Source organism: Coturnix japonica, chromosome 4 (genome assembly GCF_001577835.2).
Source record: "Coturnix japonica isolate 7356 chromosome 4, Coturnix japonica 2.1, whole genome shotgun sequence".
Taxonomy (NCBI): Eukaryota; Metazoa; Chordata; class Aves; order Galliformes; family Phasianidae; genus Coturnix; species Coturnix japonica.
This window is the reverse complement of record NC_029519.1, coordinates 5,787,456-5,809,054: the sequence shown is the minus strand read 5'-3', so window position 1 is coordinate 5,809,054 and position 21,599 is coordinate 5,787,456. Positions and strand designations below refer to the sequence as shown.

At 34.4% G+C, this 21,599-nt stretch overlaps 1 long non-coding RNA gene across 2 annotated transcripts in view; it reads right to left on the bottom strand.

The window, feature by feature from the left end:
- LOC107312710 overlaps nucleotides 1–21,599 on the bottom strand; it is a 76,134-nt gene that overhangs the window by 40,954 nt on the left and 13,581 nt on the right. The window lies entirely within an intron of this gene.

Below are 21,599 nucleotides of genomic sequence, written 5' to 3'. Positions count from 1 at the left end.
AAACTAAGGTAAATTAAATTTTAAGGGCTAAACTATAAATTTGCTCTATTGTAGTAAAGGAGTATTAAGTACTATTAAGGAGTAAAGGTCATATGAAGTTTATTCAAATAAATTGTAATTGCATTGTAACACCTTAAATGTTAACGGTTTCTGATAGGAAACAAATTTCCAGAGACACAATTTGGAGCCTGTGTTTTAGTGACTGTATAGCAAAGTTATTTCTTTATACTTCCTACACCTTGCTATAATACTGTAAGCTATCATTTGTTCTGGAGCTCTGGAAAGGTTGCATAGTTACCTGGTAGCTACAACCTAGCAGAGGTAAGTTTGGTTTTCAGAGATGTCAGATCTGGAAGGTGCCCTACTGGACCACTTAAATGCTAAATTATTAAGCTTCTCAATGCGTATAATAATTGTTTTGTATCATGTAATACTAAATATTCACAGTTATTTCTGATGTGCCAAAAAGACCCACACACCTACTGTCCCAGACTTCCCTATCCTTTTTAATTGTTATTACTAAAAAAAGATCGGTCTATTGCTAAAAGAAGATCAGTAAAACCTGATCATCTGTATTGACTGGCAACTTTAAGATACACAAAGTATTCATTTAGTTTATTAGAAAAAGTGGGTTTCTATTCTTTTTACACTTGTATTCAAGCCAGCATTGTCAATAGAACAGAAACTGTTCAGTTGTCTTGTAGCAGAAAATGTCATTGAACAAACTCAGTGACCAATGGTGACCAAAGTAACCAATTATAAATTGCCTGAGTGCCAAGTGATCTCTGGAAGAGAGCAATTACAGGTCATATAGTAAGATGTACTATTGTATCTCCAGATATCCATAAGCACTATATCCATAACAAGTCATTTTCTACAACATGAAGGTATTCAGTATCTGACAATAAAAAGATGATTTTCTTGCATTCCATACTCCTATCTCCCCCACAAAGATGTTTTTTTTACTGAAAGAATTTTAATTTGTTTCAGGATTTTCACCACAAAAAACGCTGAGATACTACCATTCCTATCAACTATTTAAATGTAATAAACAGAAATTTCCCTATTACTTCTAAAAAGTGAATTTGAATTGGTAAGGGGTGGAAAAGCACAAGATGCTTCAAATTAAGTCTTTATAAGTTCACAAGACCCTTTATTTTTGTCCTGTTAATAACTGTTGCAATTCTTCCAAACTACATACAATCAAGGTACTGAAGCACGTTTATTCTTTACAGTGCACTCTAGTCCCCATTCATAGGAATTCAAACATATGTAGAAACTTTACTGTAGGAACAGATGAACTATCAAGGTATCTTAAAATCAGTTTATATTTCCTTTAATTAGAGAAAACCAAAGCACATGATAAAGGATTAGAAAGCATAATACTTATCTTCTTCAAGTTTATCTCCATGTTAACATGTAGCGAACATGACATGTATCCAGAACATGTTTATAGCTACTAGTTTAGAATGTCACTTCTTTACTTACTTCTTCCAGGTTAGACTGGTGCATATACAACAAACCAGAGTTAAGGATGAAATGGAACATATAACTTAAACACCTCCCATATATCCTTAGAGTTCTGTTGTTTTTCCCCCCCTTGCAACTCCTGATTATAATTGGTTTGACCAAAACTGAGCCATCAGATATCACCTACTATATAAAACTCTGATACTATTGGTGAGTTGTGAAAGTAACACTACCTTACACCACAATGGCTGTAATCAGTAGCTGCCACATTTCACCTACTGTTCTGAGTACAACATGAATGAACTCAAGGAGTTAACAATGATAATACAATACTCTTTGAACTTCACTCCGAATGGCTGCTTCCACCATAACAGATGGTGTAACTATTTGTTTTCAGTTTACTCCTGATGAACTGTTTTCTGTTAAATTGTCCGTGGTTAAACAGTAAGGATGACAGCTGCCCATTCCTGTTCTCCTTTCCTTGCTGCTTGCTGTCTTAAAGCTCATGAACTGCTGAGGGAGGAGATTGCTCATACACTGCAAGCTTCCTGACTGCTTTTTTCTTCCCCTCTATCCCAGTGCTCCACACTGCAGCAGCTTTTCTGAGCCACATAGACCTGCTGCAATTTATGAACAAAGAGTAGAAGATTCCTGAGAAGAGCTAAGGATTTATAAAGAGCAGGAACCAACCTAAAATTAAGCTGTGGAACACAAACTAAGCCCTTCTTTGTACCTTGGAGCATTTTTGTGCAGCTTTTTTGCCCAGACAAAGCTATGTGTACATAAGCACATGCATAGCAGGCTTCACTGACCTCTTCCCTCTACTACCAGAGGAACAAAAATACTTTGTAAAATCATATCAGACATTGTTATTTTTTTATTATTATTATTTTAAATAAATTAAAAAAGAACAAGTTTATTATATCCTTCCATAGAAAAGTGATTTTGGAAATCTATCATCCATACATATTTAAACTAATGCTTTTTAACATTATTTAACAGTAAATCTTAGTTTTACTGTTTCTTTATGATGTTTTTATATGCGACTGACTGAACTATTACTATCTGATGCTGTCTGAGCTGTGTTTGATAAGGCATGAGTGTGAATGTTCACTTTGATTTCACAAGCAGCTCAATAAAAGAAAGAAAAAAGGTTTTAGTATTTCTTCCAGAGTAAATCTCTTACTCCTTTCCTTGGGTATCAACAACAATAAATGAAAACAAAGCAAATATGCATCTCCTGCCTGTAATCCACACAGAACTGAGGAATTCAGTACATTCACACAAAAAACATACTGCATATTTACCATTAAGTCATTAATGTGTTGATTAACACAGTTTATTATCTATGACCATTTACTTTCAATGTACATTGCTGGTAATCCTACATACATCATACTAGAGTTAAGACTCTGCAAGGTGTTCAGTGTTTATGACAGCACATACACCATTAGCAATTTATATCGATAGTCATTTAGAACACAAGATCCACTTATAACATCCAAATTCCACAGAATCCAAGGCGAGCGGTGAAAGCAAAATGAGATTTCTTTAAAGAAAAATGGAATTCTGTCTGGCACATTCTCGTGTTTTTGTAAGCATGGAGATATTTGTGCTACTGACACAGGAATAAGGAAGGGAAGTCACCCAGACTTCCCTATTACAAATCAATGAAAGCCTACAAAATTTTGCCTATGTTTCCAAAGTTTAAAATGAACAAATACTTCTACAACAATGATATCAGATACACCCAGATTTGTCTGCTTTCCTTTCAATGAGAACATCCAAACTCAGACTTTACTTTGAAGAAGAGGTTCTTTAAGCTTTAAGTGCGCATCTTGATTTTAGTTTAAAACTTCATTGCAACCTTAAAAATTAAGAAAAACACGCTCTGAAATTCCTATTTTTAGAATTGTATTAAAAAATGCTTTTTATGACAGGGAATACAACTTAAATGTTATGGCATATTTTACTTCAACTATCTGTATCGCTTTCCTCATTAATTAGCTTTCTGGAAAAAAAGCTGAAAGATTTAACAAGTATTGCTTCCACATACAACTACATGGCTGCCTGTTCCTTCCACATACAAATGCATGGGCTAAAGTATTTTTGTTGTTGTTGTTGTTAAGGATAATCAAGTTAATTAAAACAGATTTGGGTAACGTCTTCACTTCCTGTTTGTTTCACACAAAGGCAAATTACAATACTCAAAGAATTTATGATAATGATCCAAGAATTGATTTGCAAATCGTATTTTTTTAAATATAAGCATTCCTAACACAAAAAGGTCAATACCCAAACCATAAGCAAAAGGTAAAAAAAAATAAAAATGTAAGCCATTACTATTCAGTGACACTATAAATTCCCTAGTTAGAAGACCCAAATTAAGGTATAAGTTAGCTTCATTGCCAGTACAAAAATAACAACAAACTCACAGATTCTTCAGGAAAGTTCTACCACTTGCATTTCCTGCTTTTGGAAAAAAAAAATACTGTTTTCTGAATAATTTAGTTCTAGGTAGATTGTGTGCCTCAGGAAATATTTCATGATTTAAATCTCTAACTGGCTCCTCCTCCACAAAGATGAGATTCATATTTAATTCAAGCCATTCTCCTTCCCTTCATTCTCACCCACAGAAAGGGCATTCTGGCTGCCAAATATCACAGTAACACAGCAGCAAGCAAGAGCTGTGATCCATTACCAAATTGTCAACTTGGACAACGGGTACAAGCGTATTTCTGATGCTTACAAAATGGAGTGGTCTTCACTCAATTTTCAACATGATTTATTCTATTAAATGAAGATCAGCCTAGAAATGGGGGGAACAGAGAGCATTCAGTTAAATAAAATATGACAAGAAAGTACACTAATTTATGGTCTAAAAATACATCTTGGGATTATTTCAGCCACTTTTCAATCAAGTCATTAACTTTCAGTTCTTCATAAGACTCATTTAAAAGTCATCCAAATGCCAACATCAAAATGAAATAAGAATTATTACTATTAAATTATAAAACAATCTCCTTAATGTGTAAAGATCAATTTTGCAAGCAAGGTGAAATTTGTGCAAATGTGTGTTTGGCAAGTAGAAAAAAAAAATTATTCGGTTCTCTGACTATTTCTCATGAGACCTTAAAATTATTGACCACCCACTTGAATTCATGTAATTAGCACTGCAGCCAAATGACCTATGCTCACACCCCATCGCAGCATCCTATACAAAGTTTGATGTTACTCTCTTGGAAGTAAGAGCCTTTTTCCTGAGTGAGACAGTAGAGAGGGTTCACTCTCACAGATCCCAAGATCCTGTAGACATTTGTGATATGGTGTTTGGGTGAAGCATTTAAAAATGGTGTGACTCTAGCAGCAATGAAAGACAGAAATGCTCACAACTATTGAAGCTTCACTACAAGTTTTCACAAACAGGTTTCTTATCCTCAGTCTGTGCTCTTACAGTCCCAGTATTGGCCTCCTTTGGGAGTATTAAATCAAGTATATCATGACTACTTATAAACACTTCCAATACCAACTTGAGACTAAAGCTTTCATCATAACTAAAGAAGTCAGTCACCTGTAGGTTACATCATTTTGATTCACTCATAGAACTACAGCAACATGTAGTTGGAAATCCTTGCCTTTTAGATGTTACATATGCCTCTTCACCAGGCATTCTCCTCTCATCTTTTAGATTTTACTTATTTCAAGAAACCAGGTCACATATTTTGTAGAGGGTCCATTTTGGCAACTTTGCTTAGATATCTCCCATTATCATAATTTGATACTTTGGAGTAATTTTAATGTGTGAGTATTTTTATATTTCAAATAGTTTCTGGCTACTCTCTAGGTTCTTCATCGAATTTCCACCTTAACTGAACAGGAAATTTCTTCCACTCAACACCGCCATTCACCCTGAGGCACAAAAAAATAGATGAACTTCATGCTGCATATACAGTGTTATAGAACTCTGTACGCACAAGTTAAGCTACTCTATAAAACACTGTCCGTTGCTATATTAGGATTTCCTGGGTTGAATAAACTGATTCTGTATTGCATCAATATGCAACATAAATATAATCCAATTTTTGAGTCTGTAGCAGCCTTTGCCTCCTCCAAAACACTCTATGGTTAATCAAGAATGGCAAGCTAGGCACACACCTGCCGCCTGTTTCAATCAGGAAGAACTGATATCCCACTTTTGCTTTGAATTGAATTGCAGCTTCAAATATGAAGTAGTAATGGTGCAGCATATACAGTGAGTACTAATCTGGCTGGATGTAAACACATTTGCAATTTTTGCAGACAGTGAAGGAAGAATGGATATGTTGAAGTAGATCAGTTATTGTCAGAATTATTTCAGTTACTTATTATGTGCAATGCATACTGTCACTGGGAAGGTTATGTTTCCTTGGCAACTATCAAATATATTGTTAATGTCCCTGAAGTATTTCTGATCAGTAATGATTTGAGTCCTTTAAAGATTGTTTTTAAACTATCTTTCTGGTTAGCTTAATCCTCCCTACAGATTGTATTTTTAATTGATTATTGTCAGTTAACTGAACATATTTATGAAGGAAAAGTTTTTAATCTGTATCTTTGTTCCCCTCAGAGATGTCAATGAGAAATAAGAACCTAAAAGAAGCCTACATAATCTTTTATGACAGAAATGCAGAATCAAACTGAAATAAGGTGAACACTTATATTAAATGAAAAATACTAATTCCCATTTATGTGTTTCTCTGTCAGATAACTGCTACATTGAGAACATGAAGTGCATGTGCAATTTTATTATAGAGCAAGGACAACGATTGCAGATACTGAAATGGAATGATAAAGAGAATTGCTTTAAATTCAACTGGCCCCCAGGCAACCAAGGAATATTAGCTAGAAGTTCTGAATACCTCTAAGGTTAATACAGGCTAGAACTTACTGAAAATTAACACTTTATTTTTAACTAAAAATTTCAAGTTCCATATTTGCTTTACCACAACAACAAAAATATATTGTTAGAGACTCTCATGCATGAAAATTTCAAATCCGTGTTGGAAAAAAGATTATTCTTGATAAGCAAGAATGGTGAGAAAGACTCGAAGGACAAAGAAAATACGATTTTACAATACTGTTTGTGGGTTCAAACTTAGGAACTATTTAGCTATGTTTGTCACCAATGCTGACTAAGAAAAAACAGGAAATCAGATTGACATTAATATTTGTGAGCCTACAAGCACGCATACATTCAAAATAACTGTGTTTTTAATTAAAATGATCACAAAAATTCTTTGAAAGCAATTGGAAAAAAACAACAGAAACAATAGGTAGCAGCAGGCAGCTGTGCTTTAACACAAGACTATTCAGATACCAATGGGAGGGAGTTTCTTTTACTTCTCTAGTCCTAAATGTTATTGTATTAGTAAATCGCTGGACTATTTTTAATAGGCCATGTAACATTTGCCTCTACATGTTACTTACCTTGATCAACACGAGTTACAACTGCCTTGTTTCATTTTATGTTTAACGACAGAGACCATAGAGCCTGCATACACTAGTACTTCACAGTGAATGTTATAAATCTCAGTGGTCAGCCTCTTCAGAAATTTGATCATAATTTGCTGATTCAAGACTCTCCTGTCACCCTCTATATTATAGCGTCCTTGAACACTGCTGCCATCCCTGTATATGCTTATCCCTTCAGTTATGACAAATATACCTCAATTTGTGTCACACTTCATCAGTTATCAGTTTCCTTTCTTCAGCATCTTTTCACAGCTGTTATCCAGGTAAAACCAAGATCTCATTACCCAACTTTTCTGCTGACTTACTTCAGGTTTAATTTTGCCAATTGTTACTTTCTTGCAATGTACACTTTGACCTACACTGATGCAAATATGGCAATCTCCACAGCTCTTCAATTGTACCTTCATACCTTTATCATAGACAATTGCCTTTAACACAGCCTCCAAAGAAGCTTCCATAATGAAGGTGACAATGCCTCCTATAATTTCTCTTCTTATATCAGCAGACAAGAAAATGCACTAAATATCTTTGCATATGTAATTATGTTATTTCTGGAATTAAATCAGACTTCAGAAGTGTCATTTTTTTCTTCAAAATAAGAGTAAGAAAGTGTCAATTCTAGGACTCTTACTAAAGATGAGAACTTTTGCTAAGATGTTCTGATTTCAGCATATAACATGTCATTTTAGTCAGATCATCCTCTCAAGAAAGGTTTTTCATGCTCACCACTGTAAGCTTTAGTCCCGGCTGGGAAACAGAATAACCATGAAAGATTGCACAGGGTTGAGAATTCATAATAATATTGACAACGACCATAATAATAATGTTAACATGAAAGAAATCTTAAGATGAACTCCAAGAATATACTCTACATACATTAAAGTCAGTACCCAGAAAAACATACATCTATTTACAGTTGTTAACATTTTCTACTGACAGGCAGTAGTGGAAGAGAAGTGTACAATAATACTTGCTATGACAACAAGAAAATTTACAAGGGAGTTGCAACAATTTCTGTCTGTTTAGGTCTGTTTATTTCCTTAATACCAAACATTCAAATCTCCTACACCTTCTCAGACAAATATCTTTACTAGTTTCATGTAACATGCTCTTTTTCTGGTGTCTAATAACAAATCAAAATTATTAATCATTTAAAGGAATTTTAAAAACTGAGCTATTTATTTTAAACTTAAGCTCTCCTGATCTAGCAGCAGATGCCTACATGCTACTCAAAATAATGATTATTCCTTTTGCCCTTAAATGACTGATATGACCTACCTGGTGCATCTCAAAAAGCAAATACCACAGAACTACACTTTTTGGTTGCTGAATGTTAAGATTTTTTGAGGGAGGTGTATTAAAAGGGGAATGATACGATTCACTTGAAGAGATGAGTTTTTCTGTAAGAAGTAATCTACAACAAAAACCACTAGAAGGCAGTCCAGTTATTTTCTTCAGAGCTGGTACTTTTCCTCACATCTAATGCTTTGCTATATTAGAATCTCAGCCAAAAATTACTTTATGAGGAAAAAAAGAAGCAATTGGTTTTGCAAGCTATAAAGGTTAAAATACTTCTCTAAAATATTCCCCTTGGAGAGCTTGGAAGCAACCTTTTCCTCCAAAATTTTATGACAGCTGGTAAGGCAAGTTAACTTTTTTTTTTTTTTTTTCTTATTTTTTTTTTTTTAAATATTAGCTAAATAAAAATAACTGATCTGATTTATTAACACTGATTCTCTAATGACAGAAACAAGAACTCCCTGTAATTTCACCAGCCTCTTACCATATATTAGTAACACCTGCTTTCACATCTGTATGAAGGATCTTGTAAATTATTTAGAAACCATGCTTTCAAATTTATTAGCTTAGTTTGAAACCACTTTTTCATTAGATTGAGAATGATTAACCCAGGTTTTTAAGGCTAGAAAAATAGTAATTAAGTGTTAAGGTCTGAAAAAATCATACTTCTGTTTATCTGATTCATAAACCAGATGAGTTCAGTTATTTCTATTTTGAACCAGATCTTAAGAGCTTTGTCTTCCATAAACCTACATTTAAAAAGAAGGAAGACTGCAGATAGTATAGTTCATCCATTAAAACCCTAACAAGTCTAAATCAAGAAACATATATACAAAGAATATCCAAGTGAAAAACACACACGGTACATCCACAGAACTATAACAACAAGCCACAAACTTAATATAACAGGAGTAAAGAAGAATATTTACATTTAAATGGAAATCTTGCAAAAGTGAGTCTACTAAGTCTTCTCATTCTCTAAAATAAAGAAATATAGCACACCTAAATCTTTCCATTTACATAGTAATCCTTGCTGTAGGCAGAAATTGAAGAACACTAGAGAAGCAGAACCCCATTACTGTTCCAAAGTCGGTTTATGGTATAAGTTTTCACTTGTGGTCACAAGAGCTGTTCAAACTCATGAGTACGCTGGCTACATTTAGCTCTCTAGGAGATATGGTATGTATGGAAGATTATTGACCTAGTAAGCAGGAGAACATTGAGGCACTCATCTACATCACATAATTTTCCTGCAGTCCGCTTAGCTCACTGCTGAGTACAGGCCAGAACCAGTACAGGTTGCAAGAACCCTGAGAATAAATGATAGGGTAGACTTAATTAACTCAGTTCTTGCAAGCCAAGTGCCAACATTCAGAGAGAATTTTGTGCATGCAAAGGCTGCATGGCTTAAAATATACAGTTAATATTAAATGAGGTTAGTTGTTCTCCTTTCCAGTAGTTTAAGTCATGATCTAGAATACTCACACAACATTATAGAAACTGAAAGCTTTCATCCCTGTTAAAATACAATGATTGTTAGGAAGATAACAGATAACCACAAGCAAGTTCAGCTGTTTTACTACAGAAGCTCCAGTATTGATCAGCTATTCCAGCTACTTTCATAGCATAAGAATGGGTTTTCCAAGGGTCAGTGCTGAGCTGAACTGCACATAGCACATCCTCTCAAAACAGTTCAACAGCTATGTTCCTATGTTATTTTTCAGGCATCCCTTAATTCTTCCTGAAGATTTTCTTGCCCTCTAAATGCTTGCAGATATCAAGTATTAAATTAAAACCAGTATTACCTTTCCCCAGTTTCTCTGCTTTCCTCAGAGAGTCAAGCATCACAGCACAAACCACAGGCAATATTCTCATAATCTTGCACTTTGGCAGCCAGCAGAATTTTCTGTACAGCTTAATGTTAAATGAGATTAATAATGTATGAGGTTGTCATTTGATGGTATAAGAGAGAGATTAAGCTATGTAAGAAGAGAGGCAAGAAACCAATTTAACACCCTCAAAATTAAGGGCATGTTTACTTGTCCAGAAGTTAAACGGGTAAATGTATTTATGACTGCAGGCTATCCCAGAACTTTCATTACTTAGTTCAAAAGTTCTACCCAGAGAGCAGTCTCATTCCTTCTTCCAAACCATAAAATCCCCAGAAGAACCAATAAGACTTAATGAAATATCAGTTTTCCACACTGCATAGAAAGACAGAAATAACTATGTTGGGGCTTACAGCTAAAAGCAGTAAAATTAAGATTTCACCTTTGATGCTTTGGGATAAAATTAAAAACAAATGTACAGGATTACATGAAAACTGGATGGCCTGTACTAAAGATGACTGAGCAGACAATTTTCAATAAAAACATAATTTATCATCAAATGATAGTTTATCATTAAATTATCCTTAGGACTGGAAAAAAAAAAGGGGGGGGGGGGGGAGGGGGTTATCAGACAGTAACTCAATCTTGGAGAAAAGCAAAGGAACTGAAAATTTTAGAATTTTAGAATTTTATTATCTGTGTAGCAAATGATCCCTCAATCTAATAGTTTCACAGTATGAAAGATAATACTTTTTTTTTTTTTTTTTTCATTTAAAGTTAACATTTGTGGTCTCGAGAATAACAGAAAGGTAGTGCAAATCAAAATATCCAGCAACGCTCTTGCTTTCTATGAAGATTAATCTCAGCTAACTCCAAGTAGAAGGCGGCAACAGGAACAGTTAATAGGCCTTTTTTCAAGCACACAACTTAAACTGAAAAGCATTTGCTAAGATCTCATTACACAATAAAATGAGATCTTGAACAAAGAAATATTCTTACTGTAACAGGAAATAAAATGATACTCCTACTTCACAATGCTGGTTTGCTGCCAGCCAGAGTACCCTTCTACCTCAGAAGAACAGAATGGTTTTCCTATTCTACTGCTGGGAAAGGTGTAGTTTTGTTTTTCTAGTATTACAGTGCTACTAGATAGAGTCAAGGCAGATTTGTGTTTGTTTTATGCTTTTTACTTCTCATAATAAATCTAAGCAATGAATTCATCTCCCTATGGCTTTCCACATGCAAAATATTATTGCTTGATACGTGATAGAGATCTCCCACTGTGTTTTCTGTCTTAATCACACCAAATGCTATTTCCTTCTTTGATGAAGTCTCACAAAGCTTGATGGAAACAAACACGTACTGCAGATGTTATACAATTAACTTATAGGTTTCCAGTGCAGCACTGTTCAGATACTATCTACCTGATGGACTTCAGCATCTGATTTGAACTTCTGTTGTAAAAGCCATGTGTCCAAAAGCACCCACCAATCAATATCGGCTTATGTTTTTCAATATATCACTCCAAAAACCAATGATGTGAGAACTTAAGAGTCAACAGAAAGAAAAAGGGTTAATAACAGAAGAAAATGATAAAAGAAAAATACTGTTGAAAATTGAGACAAAAATGCTGCAACTTAACCCACATTTCAGTGTGATACCTGAAGAATGAAATTACTAAGAAAAACTCCTTAGGATATGAAGGCAGATGAGTACAGATCTTTGAGTCATAATGTGCCAAGACAGCTCTTTCATCTTGCAGCCAGTCTATAGTAATGCTCTATGTTCTACAAGGCTGTTATTTTTTACTCTCCTTGTACAGAGAGTACACCACTCTCACCATTTTATCTAGTGCTAATGTATAAACTGAGTAAAAAAAAAAACAAAAAAACAAAACAAAACAAAAATCCCATAAATTCTGCAGTTCTTTGCAGTCCCTAATAAGAGCTATTCCATGGCCTTCCCTTTTTGATAATTTCAGTAAGATTTGTCATCAATGGTCAGCCACAAAACTAAGAGAAAAGACTAAAGGCTACTTCAGTTTTATCTTTACATATGCTGATACACAGCTGATGTTTTGTGGCTGAACAAATGCTTTCCTAGCCTCAACAAAAAATTATACTCAAAATAGAGTATTAGGTATTGATGATAGTAGGTATTGATATGAATTTAATCTTCTTTCATCTTGACCAAAGGACTATTTTCAACTGGAACTTGATCAGAGTCCCAGGAACATCCCTGTATGTTATAGATAAGTATGTAGAATAGAAACAGCAATTCAAACTTTCTTACATATGTATAACAGCTATTTTAAATGCAGGTTGTCCTGTCATGACTGTTTCTAAATTAAACTATTAAACTTTTGACAAGAAAATCTATATCTACCCATATGCCAAGTATTTTAGCAGTCATGCCTAGCAGAAAGAACATGTAATGCAGTATTCCACCTCCAAGGACTGAGTGAAAACAAAGGGACTGAAAATAAGTTATAATAAGCAACTAAATCTGATCTGTAAAATCTGGCAGAAAAAACAGAGATAACTCAAGTTGGGATGCTCTGTTCTGCATTATGAACAGAAATACACTGGTTACTTACATTAGTTTTAACACTTATTCACCAAACACACTGCCTAGTTTTGCTATTTATCATTTTCCTAAACCTTCAGTTAGTTACTTCAAGTACACAGTTTGAAGCCTAATTATTTTGCAGCTTTATGATCATCAGTTAGTTGAACTCCATCTACCACCACCCAACCTGCAAGACGAAGTAGTGCATATCCCAGAAGTTCGAAATAACTAGAAAGGATAACTGAAATCCTGTAACGTATGCACATGAGTACATACACAGACAATAGTAGCATACCTTCATACAGTTCATTCTAAGTCATCATATTTTCCTGTAAAACAATTATAGTTGTATATTCTGTACAGAATACTACATGACAGTTACATAAAATAACTGTAGTAATATACCTACATAAAATCAACAGAACAACATCAAATACTCAGCAAGATGTGACCACCATGGAGTATCTGATTGGTAATAAGTCTCAATGGATAAGAGGGGTCTCTGCAGAAATCTCTTATTTATGAGACCACCTTGCACTACACATTTAATTTTGGGCAACAAAGCACCCTCAACACAGTATCATTTTGATCCTATTTTTTGTCCCAGCTCTATTACAACAATGCAAAATTTAAAAATTGTTTTAGCTAAGTTTAAGCTCACAGTGTTGTATCATCATAATAACTGGCTAAAGTGGTTGAGGTGATGATTGTGGTCAAATTGGCAATTTTCTCTAAATGTCACTTTTTGGAGGGGTTTTCAAATTGGATTCTAACCAACAGCTGTATCAGGTAAAATTTCTAATAGCTCATGTACTTACCTCATTTGCAGCATACCTGCTAAGTTGTCCTAAAAATAAGTAAGTACATAAGTCTTAATCTTCACAAACTCCTTAGAAATCCTTGTCTTTTGCTCAAAATTGAAACCCAATCACCTTTCGAAGTGCTGAAATATTCCATGAAAAATCATCTACGCCATCCACTTAGAGTGATTTGATTACACTGCCTTGGCAAACATGCTATACTCAAGTTTCCGATGGTTTGTCTGGTGCCATTTGTCACTTTAGACATCTGCTTTGAGTAGGTGAAAACTTTGTTTCATAACCTAGTAAGTTAGTAAAATAACATCACTACTGCTCAAGCCTCTTCCTTCTATTAAGTTACACAGCCGGTTAATTCATTTCATTACATAATTCTGCTTGTCACCTGGGGAATAACTATAGTTCCTGTGACACATCAAGGTATACTGCTCAGGATTTCCTTCTCCTAATGAATCTTTTTTTCCTAACTTCAGATTATTGTCATTTTAATCAAGAAGATTACTAACTCAAGTCTAGAAATTCTTAAGTATTCAAACCTTACAACAAATGTGCACTAATCCTAGTCATTCAAAATAGCTAAAGCTAAGAGAAATACTAGAAGATTGCACAGGAACCATAGTTTTCTACTGTATATCTTATAATGACTCAATAGAGAAGAACATTTTAAAGAAATATTAGCATTCTTGAGCCATAAAGCACCGGAATAGATATGATACTGGTTGCTTCAGGCGTTTCAAATTAGTATTACCATCCTCATGTTGCAAATACATTTTCATATATTCTAATGTCACTGCCCCCTCCTTTTATGGAATTTTGTTTGGGAAAGTGTTTGAATACAGATTATAACAAATAAACCCTAAATATTCAGCAATAAATGAAGGAGAATTTGGATTAATTACCAATTGTCAAGAAATCCTATTTTAGTAGAAATATTCAGTTCTCTGCAATGGTCATCTTGCTGGTTATTCAAGACAGTGACAAGACTTTTCAGAGAGATTTTCCATCTTTAACTATCCATATTTCTAATCTACCAATGGTCTTACAAATCCACCACAGGATACATCAGTGTCCTTGAGAGTTCTTGTTAAAGTATGCTTTTTACTGTGCACTCACAATACCAGCAATCAGCTTTATACCTGTTATGACAGGACAAGAGTCAAAGAAGGGAAATGCAAAGGAAAAAGCTGAATTAACACACAGTCTTATATGAAGACTTTCAGTAGGTCTCAAGACAGACTACCTAAACCAGCCTCCCAGAAGCTCAAAACAATTTAACGTTAGAACTTAAATTTTAAAAGTGAAAAAAAAAAAAAAAGTATCTCATTGAAGTATCTTCAACATTACACATGATAAAGGCAAAATGGTATCATTTAAAGAAACAAAAAAACGTGGCTTAAACACAGAAGTCTCAACAACTTGAAAAAACACTTTATGATATGTAAATACTTTGACAGTGTGAGGCTTTCATATATAAGGCAGTCAGACTGCACCAATGTCTTTGAATGCTCACATTAATTAGATTTTTAACACTATTAGTAGCTTTTTTTTCCCACAGAGAACCTAGTTCAATCAAAAGGTAAGCATCTACTCTGTTATATTGCACAGTGTAACTAACCAAGAAATTTGTGTGCTTTTGGCACTGATTCAGAGAATGAGACTTGTGCTTAGGAGTTCTTCAAAATTAAAGGAGCACTTGAATTCTCCTTTATTACAATCACAAAGTTAAGCTGAAAGACAAATTTTAAATATCATTCAGACGCCACATGGTTCATGGGTTCTGCACTGGATAGAAGTGTTCAAATACTTTATTGCACATAGTCTGTAATGTACTACTGATACTTAGCATCATTGTTACTAGTAGACATTAAATAGCTTAAAATATTAATAGGTTTAGTACCTTTTCACTTTCCAAAACCAACCAATGTAATTTTAGCTTTCTTCTGTGACGTGGCTATTTTATGATGCAGGTAACATATTTAATCTTTCCTATGTAAGAGACCCTAATGTGAATCCTCTTAATTCAGTCCTGAGAATTGGCTTGCTCTTTTTTAGAATATTTTTGTTGCATGCTTCGCAAAATAGGTTTTCCCATGAGTCAGCCATTAGAGGGCAGCATGACATCCCCAAGGATAAAATAAGTTAACATAATTCACAAGTTAAAACACTTCCCCAATTAAGCTTTTTAAAGCTATGACTTATTTATGTAGGACAGCATAGATGCTAAAACTACTAAACAATGCTGCAGTTATCTCATTTAGTGCTGCTCACCACTGGAACCTGTTGAAGTACTTCTGCATGAACAAGGAATAATGCATGTAAGGCAAGATTATGCAAGAGGAGGGTAATTTTGGCATGAATATTTCAATTCTGGGTATTCTTTTCAAATAAATGTATAAATCTCAATTATTTCCTGATCACAGAAGCAATTAGAAATATTCAGGGAAGCTAATCTATAACTATTCAGTGTTTTCCTGTTTTCATCTTAAAACTGGAATTTTGAAGCATCTCCCAGTACATGAATCTCAGATACTCTTTGGAAAAAACAATGCTGCACAGACTATGCTTTTGTTTTGTTTTTTCCTCAGACTTCTGAAAATCCTGTTACTAGCTTTAAAAACAACAACAACACAAAAAACACCACACTACTTCTTTCATGACACCAAGTGTTGAAGTGAAGCCTTCTCATATTTTCAGTTTAATATGCAAAGAGACAAGTCCCTTCCATTCATAAAGGAGAAAGAAAGGGAGAATAAGCAAGTAAAACAAAACAAAAAAATGATATTCATTCCACAAAACCTACTGAATTTGATCAGCAACCTTTAGCCTGTCAATGACCAAGATCATCCAACTAATGTTTGTACAAAAATGAATCTACTCTCAGCTGCTGAACAATGTTTGCTAGTTTCAGTTTTGTGTACAAAATCAGCTTTATATCAACTTTCATTCTTTATACTCACTCTATGGATATTAAATCAAGCTAGATTCCCAAGCAAACCACTTTTTTTTTTTTACAGCAGTCATCCTCAAGAGTTTTAATAGGCTGTTTGTTCTGTCTAGTTGCCCAAGGAAGAAAAACTATATTCCCAACCCAAAGATGATATACTTAGCTGTGGATTTTTTATTCCCCAGTGATCACATTTAATCTATCACCAGTTTACTCATTAAGCTATTAGGTCTACACCCAACCCCCACCCCAAACCTTAAACCATTGTAAGCTGAAGAATCTACAGTTTCTTCCCATGCTTTGCTAAAACTAGCATCTTTGAACTACTACTTTAAGGATTGTGCTCAGCTCCTATGCCATTAGGAAGAATGTGGAGAAGAGTCCTAAGAATTTGGACAAGAAGAAATGGATATTTTTTATACGTAGTTACAGTAAGAATAAATCCACATGGGATTATCTCATCACATTCCATGCAAAGCAGTATTTGCCAAGGAACCTTTAAATAACTTCAGCTAATTTGCTGTTTTATTTATCCCACAGTAACTGGATGAGGAAATTATGCAGCACAAGTCCATCTTGCTCTCCATTCTATCAGCTTATATGTTACAGTGTGAAGGTCACAGGAAGTCATGGGAAAAAAAGCTTTTATATTAACTGTAAGGAGTAAATTTAAGTACAGCAAACTTAAAACATTTAACTCAGCAGTATCTCCAGCCATATTTTTTTTTTTTCTATGTGGAAGTATTGTTGTCTAATAATAACTGAGTTACTCCTTAGAGGAATGAATTCTAGATACCCAAGTTTAGTAAATGAAATAAAGAGCCTCCAGTGTTCCTCTTCTGAAAGAGAAATTGAAATGTTATTTCTGCTTGTATGGGGGGATAAAAAAAGTTTCTCCTTAGCCATCACTAGCTAGTAATAAGCTAGGAAAAGCTGAAATGGGAGAATGTCTGAAACATTTTTTCCTACTATCTGCAAAACTCAACAAGCTGAATTCATCATAGCATTCATTCAAGCTAATTATTAAAAGTTGTATTGAGCTAAAGAGCCCTTTCACTAGCAGATGTAGATATCTGTGTATTTACATGGTTTTTGGTATTGCCTTAAACAAAAGGTCGAACAGAATAAGCATAGACAACATCTAGTAATTGACTGTAGCTCAGCAAGGACACGTACCTGACACTGAATTTCAGTTTGACTTGAGTTATCATACCCATGCAAGAGAGTGAATAAAAATCAGAAATCTGATCTTACAGAGAAGCACAGATTTGCACTGTTCTAAATTCAGTGAAACTATTCTGAAAAGCTTGAAAAATTTCAGCAAAAATATGAGGAACTGCAAATGCATTCAAGTTCCAGTAGACAGATGATAGATGTTTTCAGTATTTGTACTTGATTATCAAGATGAATGCTATGGCCTTGTGTATGGGAAATTGGTAATCACAGCCTGAACCTCTGATTAAACAGCTGAGGTGAGTGTTGGGTCAGCTGTGGGAGCACAGGTGAGAGTAATTTACCTGTGCTCCTGGAAGGGGTGGAGCTTGACTCCACCTCCTCTAGACCTCATTTAAGGGCTGACCACCACTAAGGCAGCATCTTTTGGAGATTGCTCCTTGGTGAAAATTGCCTCAGTGGTTCCCAGCAGACTGAAGGCTTCCATATTGGTGAGTTTTTTCTGTAAATAACCTTTTGGATATTTATTACTATTTCTTTGTTATTGTCACCATATACCTTGTTATGACAGAGTTAAACAGGTTGAGCTAGTTGCTTTCCCAGACCTGCTTATCTCTGCTGCTGATTTAATATCCACTGCAGTAATTATGCTATAGTTATCCTGTAAATTCACATCTATGCAACTCTAAAAATCAATTTGCTACCAGTCTGGGAGGAGGAGAAATGTGCAACTAAATCAACATTAAAAAACAGACCTCTCTTACAATTCCTTCCAATTAAGTGCATTACTTTCTGCTGTTCCTCCCACCCCCAAATAAACAGGACATCTGCCCTTAATTTCACCCTAACTTCCACATAACAGTACTGTTAATACTTAAAAGTGGCTTGTGATTTTCACCCAAGAAGGATATAAAGGGTAAGCACATTATGAGGTGTTTTCTACAGTTGAGATAAATATATTTACTTGCATAAATTCTTCAGTAACCATTAAAAGAAAGAGGGAGAGGGGGGCTCATATAACAAAGCAGATTGACATACAAACAGCACCTTTTCATTTTGATTTGATGAATTTATAATTGAAATGATAATAAACACACTTCCTTCTATTAGATAACACTACACAGTACATAACCATGTTTGCTCTAAAATACTTGTGTTAAACGTGTGCACTTGTGAGTACAAGAGACAACAATACACTTAAGTTTAGACAATGTTTCATTTACTCATACTCATTTCTTTCTTTGGCTTAAAAGTTATATTCAATCAAGGAAAACTGAACAAATTCTGAACACACCAAAACACTGCCCCATGTATTAGTAACTGCAAGTTCATTTTCTTCCTCCCCTGCTCTCTTGAGTGTTTATGTTCAATTTAGAAGTCAGGTTTAAATCAGAATAACCATTGGCATTATTATCAATAACTATAGTATCCAGATGGGCACAGTAATAAATATATTTCTGTCTCTCATAATTTATCTCTCTCAGCTTTTTCCTCTAGTTACATACTTATGTTTTTATACAATGTCTGGTTTCCTGTTTCAAAATCACTTCCTTTCAAACAAAGCTCACGGGGACATAAATCACAATGGTATCTGTAAATCAGTGTTAACACTAATATCATCTTTGCAGAATCAGGAAACAGTGTGGAAATTTTATGCTACTGTTATAACAGCAGACCAAAACTTAGATAAATATACCCTGGATTTATTCACGTAGAAGTAAGCTAACACAAAAACAACCATTCTATTTGCTATTTAATTTTATGTTCCTGAAAAGTTTGGGAATTTCCAAAGTCTTGGATTAGTTAAGTAAATGGAAGACTTCAGAGGCATGAAAATCACAATAGATTATTTTACATTATTTTCTTAATTAATGCTTGGCTCACTACCTTTCTTACACTAATTTTACAGTACACCAGTAAGACTGTTTTGATCTAAATAGATTTAACAAAGGAAAGTATTTAGTGTCATGGATATGAATTTTCCTATTTAGTATTCTCTGTCATCCTAATAACCAGCATTTGTGTGATTTTTATACTAAGACACCTCTGCTTTCTAAGATAAACTTTCCTGCATGTATTCTGAGACATTTTGAGAGACTATCTAAACATGCCAAAAGATCTTAACTTTGCCCCTAGCCACTGTATAACATAAAGTAACTGTAACTGAAATTTACTGTGGAAGCACACAACTTGGACAGAGTAACAACAATGTATTTCCATTTTCAAGTAGACATGTACGGTCAGTACTTGTATTCTCTACCTAAAGCAAGCAGCTTAGGTAGCTCTAAGTTACATATTCAAACATATTTATAGTGAGATGTAATGACTAAGTTTGTAACAGGCCTAAAAGACAAATAGAAGGGAATTGTATTAAAGGAGATTCAGTGGATGGCAATAAAAGTGTCTATTTTTCTAATGTAGAAAAGCTACTAGAACATGTGTAGCACTGCCTTCACACAGCTTGTATCATAACATGATTAGAGTACTGCAGACAGTCTTATTACTCATGTGCCTATTTCTAAAACTTATTTCAAATTGCTTAGAAATTAGAACTTCATCTCATGCTGATACAGGTCAAATTCGGAATTTTTTTAACAAAAATGAATGTGTTCTTGGTACAAGGTAAACATATGTGGGTGAAACATGGACATGTTCCTACCTCTCCAGTACAGATGTTTTTGTCTTCCACTATTACCACTCTTCAAAGATGTATTACCCCTCTAAAACATTACAGCAAGTTTGTGACAAATTCTGACTGCAGTCGCTCAGCAGCCTCCAAATGCCAGACAGCTTTTATTGGAGACTCAGCTTAATCTTTGATTACCTCATTGACTTTCCAAATACCTAAAGAGGCACTACTGTTCCATACAATTAATTAGTTCCATATCATTAACATGAGACTCATAGCTACGCTGGCCTTCAGAAAAATAAAGGCATTTTTTCGTTTTGTTACAAGTCCCTTAGCTCTTAAGCACAGCAGTTTGCAGTAGCACTTGGAAATAAAATTACACTGCACAAAATAAGCAAAAATAGTTAGTAAAAAAGCATGGGGTATAATGGTAATTTCATAAAGTAGCTCTTACAATTTATCCTTAAATCTACATCACATATTTTGACATCCCTAGCATAAACAACTGAAGATGACAGTAATCAATCACTAACAGCAGTTTGACATGATAAAGAAACAGAGCCCTTAAACTGAAATGAATTAATGCTTATTACATTTAATCATATTTAAGGCAACTCATTCTTTAGTAGAGAGCACCTCATTCTGAAATTAGTCACTCAACAAAAATTTGCTATAATATCATTGCCACTCCAACTAAGGAACATTCAGATTTCTCCCAGAAATTAAAAAAAAAAATAAAAAAAAATAATATTTTTTTTTAAAAAAGTGTATTTTTGTATTCCAATGTGAAATACTATGAGAGCCTGGAAGCATCTCATGCTTTCTAGCATGTTCATGAAGATTTTAATGAGAGTTATATTTCATAGAATTACTATTACAGCAATGATGCTCTGTTTGTATTTCAGTGTTTATGTATAGAGCAACGGCTGATAACAGTTCTTATCTGGAGAAACTGGAGGCCTAAACTCTCGAGTAAAGAAGTATATTATGGCCAAGGAAATGTCAGCTAGTCTTCTAGACTTAAGAACAAACTAAGGTATAAGAAAGGTCATATAGTTTTTATTTGTCTTTCTGGAGCCACTTTAGCAAGCTATTTAAAATTAGCCTTATTCTGTGCTAATAGCAGACTTCTGCACTCTTGGCCTTACATGTTTCTGAAGAACTAACAGAAATCTGCCACAGCTGTGGGACTTGAGCAGCTGGGAGTAAATACTCCTTCTTCAGTATCAAGCAGTACTTAAAATTTAGAAGCTAAGCTATTTCATGTGGAAAATAATGATTAACATGTCCAACATGGCTTCTGTTAACTTCCACCTGAAGCCATGGCAATTACTTAATATCATCATTGTCCAGAGTAA